We start from the raw sequence: 7022 nt of genomic DNA, 5'->3' as shown, positions 1-7022 counted from the left end.
GGGGCTAGCGCTGCTACCCAGGGAATACTAGCCTCTCCTCTGAGAGCTCCTTCGGAAAATGGGGATGAAGCACTGCTTCCTTCACCAGTGCGATGGGAATGCTGGACGTCGCGGTCACTGCGGTGTACTCCTGACCCAGCGGGGAGAGCTGTGAGCCACTGTGCTGCTGGGCATCCAGAGATTAGAAACCAGGGGAACCCCAGGAGCAGTCAGTATATGTTTGACATACTTCCCTGAGTGGTGTTTTCATGACCAGAGCTGGGGTGCAAGCTAACAGGATGAACCCTCCCTCTGTGCCTTTTAGAATGGAAATGAGTAGGTCTAAGGCAACAGTTTTGCTGTTGGATACTGGTCTTCACACGGGGGTCCAAACTGAATAACATACGCTTAAATCCCACTTAGTTGGCTAAAGTGGTCTGTTGAGCTGGGATGTAAAGTGCCGTGTCCACAGTTCAATTCCCTGGAGAGCTCCTAGTCTTTATAATTTCCACCTTCCCTTCCTCAGAATAAGGCTGAAACCTTTGCTTTGCAAGTAAAAAATATAACACACAGGGGAGTCTTGCTGAGATTTTCCCTGGATCCATGCAGGATTTGCTATGAAAAACTTTGATATCCCATTTAAAAAAATGACAAGTTCTGTAACAGTCATAACTCTGCATGGGCTTAAATAAACAGTCCTTAAAAAAATATGCAAATTACCAGGGGAATACTGGGCTTTGCAGCATCAAGTCTTACGGGTAGGAAGAATCCTCATCCCCAAACCCAAAAGATTATGGTTACTGACAAACTTAAGTGATTAGAATCACACTGCCCCAATTTTCTTCTTTTCCTTTGATCCAACCAAGGGAATCCCAACTATCATTTTTTTTAATGTATTTTGAAGATTTTTTTTTTAATGGTTACTTTTGTTTTTAAAGGGCGGTATGTATGTGTGTTTAAGGGAAACAAGTGCAATCCATTTCTAGTCTTAATTGCCATTTAAAGTGTTGGTATTTGCATGCAGCAGTTTTACAAGGATGGTCTGACTGCTTCATGGTGTCTGCAGCATGTCATCCTGTGTAGCTTTGCTCAGAGCCACACAAGTGGTTATGTGGTCAGGTGGCTCCACCCATGACAGCTACCGTTTGCATCATGGACCAAGGTACCCGGCTGGGGAAGGGCCTGTGGGCTCTCCCTCTCTTCGTCTGCCTTGCGCTTTGCACAGGCACATTTCCTCTGAAGGGGGGATTCCTCATGCACTCGAGAGCATCATCTCAAACACCAGCCCCACCATGCACTAGCAGACAGTGCCTGGAGCTGTGCACCCCATGGCAGGTGACCTAGGAGGTCTGGCTCCTTCCAGCATGTGTGAGGAGAACTAATCCCTGGCCATTTTCTCCAGGCAGCTGCTGCCAGCCCCTGCCAAGGGGGTCGGTGACCAAGGACATATCTGTCCTGCCTCTTCTGTGTGCTCCACATAAGGACTTGGTTGTCACCTGGCCTTGAGCATCACGAGTCAAACATCGCAACAATATAAAGAGCTGTTCAATACAACAACAGCACGTGATGGTGATGCTTGAAGGCAGATTTTCATATTAATACAGGATTATTTAGCTGGTTAAAAATCTCCGCAACTAACATGAAGGGGGTCAGGATGTGACTAGTTATTTTAAATTCTACTTACAAGCAACATCTGTCATACTCAATGCTGAATGGGGAACAGGGACAGAAAAGTCCTTTTTTCTTAAGCAAACATTCAGGAGTAACTTTGTCTATTTTTGCACATTGCTTCTCGTGTTGACAGCTTCAGTTTGCTTTGTATTTTTTATACAGTTTTTTTCATGGAAAAGCTCAACTTTGTGCATGTCCTAACATATATGTGAACCATAGCGTGCACTAAGGACTGTATGTGTACATGTATAACTCTAGATGAAGATGTTATCTCTGGAACAAAAGTAATTGCATGCGCGCGGTGTGGTGCGTATTACTCAAGAGGAAGAAAATTACCACGCTATGTAACAGTGACTCCCCAGCATTGTGGTTTTTCTAAATAAATCTTCATAAAGGATTTGGCTTTTGCAATTTCTCATGGTTTTGTGCTTTGAATCAAGCTTCCCTTGATGCAATGACATCAGCTTTCTCCACTGCGGCTCTTGCAGCTTTCACTCGTCTAGATTATCTGCTAAATTTCACCTTCTCTTCCCCCCACATAATATGCACTGGGCTGGAGCTTTGTGACTGATGGTTGGGTGCTGAGAACCACGACTGGGAGCAGCGAAACCTGTATTCTTCCAGATTTAACAGACCTCCCAGATTTACATACATAAGTCTATGGGACCTGACAAGATGCATCCCAGAGCCCTGAGGCTGATGTAGTTGCTAAGCCACTCTTCATGATACTTGAAAAGTCATGGCAGTCAGGTGAAGTCCCTGGCGACTGGAAAAAGGGAAACATTGCACCCATTTTTAAAAAGGGTAGCAAGGAGAACCCTGGGAACTACCGTCCTGTCAGCCTCGTCTCTGTGGCTGGGAAGATCACGGAACAGTTCCTCCTAGAAGCTCTGCTAAGGCACTTGGAGAACAGGGAGGTGATTTGAGAGAGCCAGCATGGCTTCACCGAGGGCAAGTCCTGCCTGACCAACCTCGTGGCCTTCTGTGATGGACTGACTACATCAGTGGACAAGGGAAGAGCCACACACGTCATCTATCTGGACTTCTGCAAGGCCTTTGACACAGCCTCCACAACATCCTTCTCCCTAAATTGGAGAGATGGATTTGATGGGTGGACTGTTTGGTGGATGAGGAACTGGTTGGATGGTTGCATCCAGAGGGTAGTGGTCAACGGCTCAATGTCCAGATGGACATCAGTGACAAGTGGTGTCCCTCAGGGGTCCGTACTGGGGCCAGTGCTGCTTAATATCCTCATCAGTGACAGAGACAGTGGGATCGAGTGCATCCTTTGCAGATGACACCAAGCCGAGTGGTGCAGTCAACACCCCTAAGGGATGGGATGCCATCCAGAGGGACCTGGACAAGCTGGAGAGGTGGGCCTGTGTGAACCTCATGAGGTTCAACAAGGCCAGATGCAAAGTCCTGCACCTGGGCCGCAGCAATCCCCGTTATGAATACAGGCTGGAGGATGAAGGGATTGAGAGCAGCCCTGCAAAGAAGGACTTGGGGGTACTGGTGGACAAAGAGGCAGACGAGCCGACAATGTGCTCTGAAATTATGTGACAAAGAAATATAGATCTCTGCAGGCTGGTGTTCTCTTTTGAAGTAAAAAATTAGTGCAATTTATAAAAGGCTGCTGCTATTGGAGCTCCAAAGACTAGATTTCATGTTTTCTTCACCACTAACTCAGGGAAGATAGAGATTTAGAATCCAATTCAACTATGTGCAGTTGTATGCATAAAACCACTACTGTCTGATCAGAATCTTGCATCCAAAGCATAGCAAAAGCACTATATCAAATTACCCCTCCTCAGCTAGCTTCTACCCAGAAAGCCTGCAAAATATGCTTTCTGGGAGCATCAGACAGACACACGTTTCCTGCCCTCTCGTCTCACAGTGTCTCAGCAATTTTCCATATGGCGTCGCATTAGAATTTGACACTGAGTACACTGATTTCTTCCAGGGTATACACAGCTTTCAATTTCAAGGGAATCAAGCACATTGTAGAGCACCTGAAGGCATAGACTGAGTTAACAAAATGGCTAAGCTGACCCTTAGAACATATGCTGCTCCTTAAAAGACACTGAAAAATACATGTAACTACACATGCATGAGGACAGTTAAAAAGGAAACCTCAGAACATCTCTCCACAATGTGCTCTCCACAATCCCAGAGAAGTTCACAGTTTGTGCACAGAGAAACAAAACTTCTTCCCTACCCATTTCAAGACAGCCTTTACGTATGTCAATACTTTAACTCCAAAATCTTGCAGTATCTTTCTTCTTTTCCTCTCTTGCATGCCAAAAAATGGTTCAGATTCTTCAAGAAAATGGGGGAATCTCATAGCAAAGGAAGAGGAGGTTTCTATGTCCCAGTATGTGGTTCTGCTGGGATTTGCAGAGCCTAATGTCAGAGGAAGTGCTCATGGGAACTATGCAGCACAGCACAATTCCCAGATCCTCAGTCGTAGGGGAATCTGAGAATACAGCTGCAGAGAAGCTCATGAGGTCACACGCTCCATTTCCTATCTCCAAGATATGGGGGTTTTTTCTACATACTTCATAGCTTTTGCAAAAAGACTGGGTTTGGACCTGCATCCCTTTCATCACAGGGGTTGTATTGAAGTCCCTTGGGATTTTGACTATAAATACAATATTTTACTGTATCCTGCCTTCTCAATCTCAACTTTCATTTTAGGAATCAGGTTGTTACCTTGAACTCATTTCTTTTCAGAATGAAAATTTCATGTATGAACTGTTGAAAAATAACTCATTTACAAAAAGAGGATGGATACTATTCTTACAGTCTCTGAGCATGCATCTTCATGTCTTTCTTTCTGATTCCAATCTGTTCACTCATCTCCCAAGCCTGAGCAACAGCCGCGCAAACCCCAGGTGCTTCATCTTCTACAAGGAATGCCAGGTCAGTCTCCCCATGAATATGATATGGAGCGACAGCCTGAACTGCAGCAAGCTGCATTTACCACTGGCCACCCATCTCCTCCTGCTGCCATGCAGAATGCCCCTTGCTTGTGTTCTTTTGATGCATCTACCCAAAAGTAAAATCTCTATTTTGACTGATGCAGAGACTCTAGGGAGTTTTCATCAAAGAAAGAGGTGTAAGCTGACTAAATGTTTTGCCATATTGCAGTAGTTCTGATCTGTCTGTCTCTGTGTGTTTCTCTAGCCCCAGCCAGGAGCGATGCGCTCTGTGCCCAACGTCAAGGTGCTGCCAAACCTGCAGAAGGCTGGCATCCAAATGCAGCTCATGGAGAGCACGGACTACTAGGGAGAGAAACCACATGGCAAGTACTCTGCTGGGTGTGAGGATGTTGGACAGAAACGACTAAACCATGCAGCTCAAACTTTTTAGCTCTTTTAACAGAGGATAGCATTTGCACATTAAAACCAACAACCACCAAGGAATCCCTGTCATTCTAATCGGTTTCAGCTATAGCAAATGTTTGTCTATGTCTGAATGGAGCAGAATGGTCAATGGCATTTAAGTTTTCCTTTTTGAGGAAGAGGAGGAGGGGAAAAAACAGCAGAATTGTGTTCAGCTGGTTCCCAGGCACAGCTAAGTACTTTAAATATTCATGCTTTTCTTGTCCATTCCAGTAAAGCAGATGAGCACAAACAAAAGCAGCATGAGGGGCCTCCCTTAATGAGGGTCTGTTTGTTTCTTATAGCCAGCTGCCTGACTTTATTGAGGCTGACATTAGGTAACTCATTCAATGAGCAGGGGAAGAGAAAACAAGGCTGTCAGATAAAGCAATTGCACGTATTGTTTCTCTTGCGATCTTTTCTGATAATGACTGCATTGACAAGATACTGAACAGAATCTGGAAGCAACATTTTGTACTTGCAAATTGTTTATTTCCCAGCTGTCACCACAGGTGCAGGTCACCTAAAAGCTGCCCAGACTCTCAGTCTACACTGGTGCACGCCACATATAAAGAATTCCCCAAGCGTGAGAATTTTGCATTAATTCTGTCACTTGTCCATGAAAAGTATATATACTCATCATTTGTCTAAATCAGCATTAAATGCTTTCAGATGATGACGGTGGAGAAAGAGGTCACTGTGTACACGTGTCTGGTGAACCGGGGTGTTGGCATTCTTTGTTAGTTTGTACTCCAGCAATGTTGGCACGCTGCACACACTGGTGTTTGTCATCTACGTTAACTAGGTTTCTTAGGGGTTGAATGCGTTTTCTTGTCATTATAAAAGTTCACTTCACTCTGCGTTCAGAACAGGAAAAATAGAGACATCGGCAGGAGCTGCTAGCCAGGCTCCCCCGCCGCTGGCCCCCCCAGCTGCCTCACCACACTAGGCAACACAGCCTCTCTGTTCCATGCCTGGGTTTTTCCTGCATGCTTTTAGGCTGCTTGTGGGGGGAAGAAAGTGTCATTAAATGCATCAAGCTCACTAGAAAGCCCCTCAAAATAACCTCCTTTAAGTTTTGGTCTTCAGAACTGATTGCTCTGTGGCTACTGATTAAAGTTCCAGATAAGCTCTCTCTGCCCTTACACTCCAAATGCGCTGGTTGATCCAGGTTAACCACTGTGACACCTTAAATGCATGACAGGGAAGTTTATGGCATCTCTTCTGGGCTTGGGATAAGGTCAAGAGCACTTCTTATGAAGCTGGACCTGCTTACCTCACATTTAGGTTGCTCCCCTTACCATACTTTTTTTTTGCACGGTATTGATCAAATATGCATTTGTGGAAAAAAAAAAACCAAAGTGCCTGACAGAAGGGAAATGGAAGTTTGATTGTCATAAGCAGACAGAAGTGCTCAGCAGCTGTGACAAACCCAGCCAGCAGGGACGTAAGTGGTTATGCCACCTGCCAACAGCTGGAGTCCCCTCTAGCATTAGAGATTCATAGAGTTGGAAAGATCATTTCCATGATGAGAAAGACTGAAGGTTTAAACAAAGATATGTAATGACATTTAAAAAAAAATGCATTTACTTCCATTTGGTATACATTTTTCATTAAAATGAGACAGTTGTACTTAATATCTTCTAGTTATTTCCTACTCTATTTTTGTACCAATGAGAAAATCCAATTAAAAATATGATTTCCCTTCACTCTTCTGAAGCTTTCAAACTGACTCCATAATTAAATGACTCCATAATTAAATGAACAAGTCAGAACAAGTTACTTCTAATATTTGTACAATGGAAAACGCACTGTTTCCGAGGAGAAGGCACATGATCCTGTGTGCCCTGAAGTCAGCCGGGACTCAAACCTGCGCACAGCCAGGGCTGAGAAGAGCAGCAATCCCAAGATGCCAGCTGAAGTACCTGCTGCTCCTGTGAAGGACTCACTGGGCTCTTGCCACCTTGGAGTCAGAATGAATCACTACAA

Source organism: Leptosomus discolor, chromosome 11 (assembly GCF_034619465.1).
Source record: "Leptosomus discolor isolate bLepDis1 chromosome 11, bLepDis1.hap2, whole genome shotgun sequence".
NCBI classification, from domain to species: Eukaryota; Metazoa; Chordata; class Aves; order Leptosomiformes; family Leptosomidae; genus Leptosomus; species Leptosomus discolor.
The sequence above is the reverse complement of the archived record's forward strand: the minus strand, read 5'-3'. Positions refer to the sequence as shown.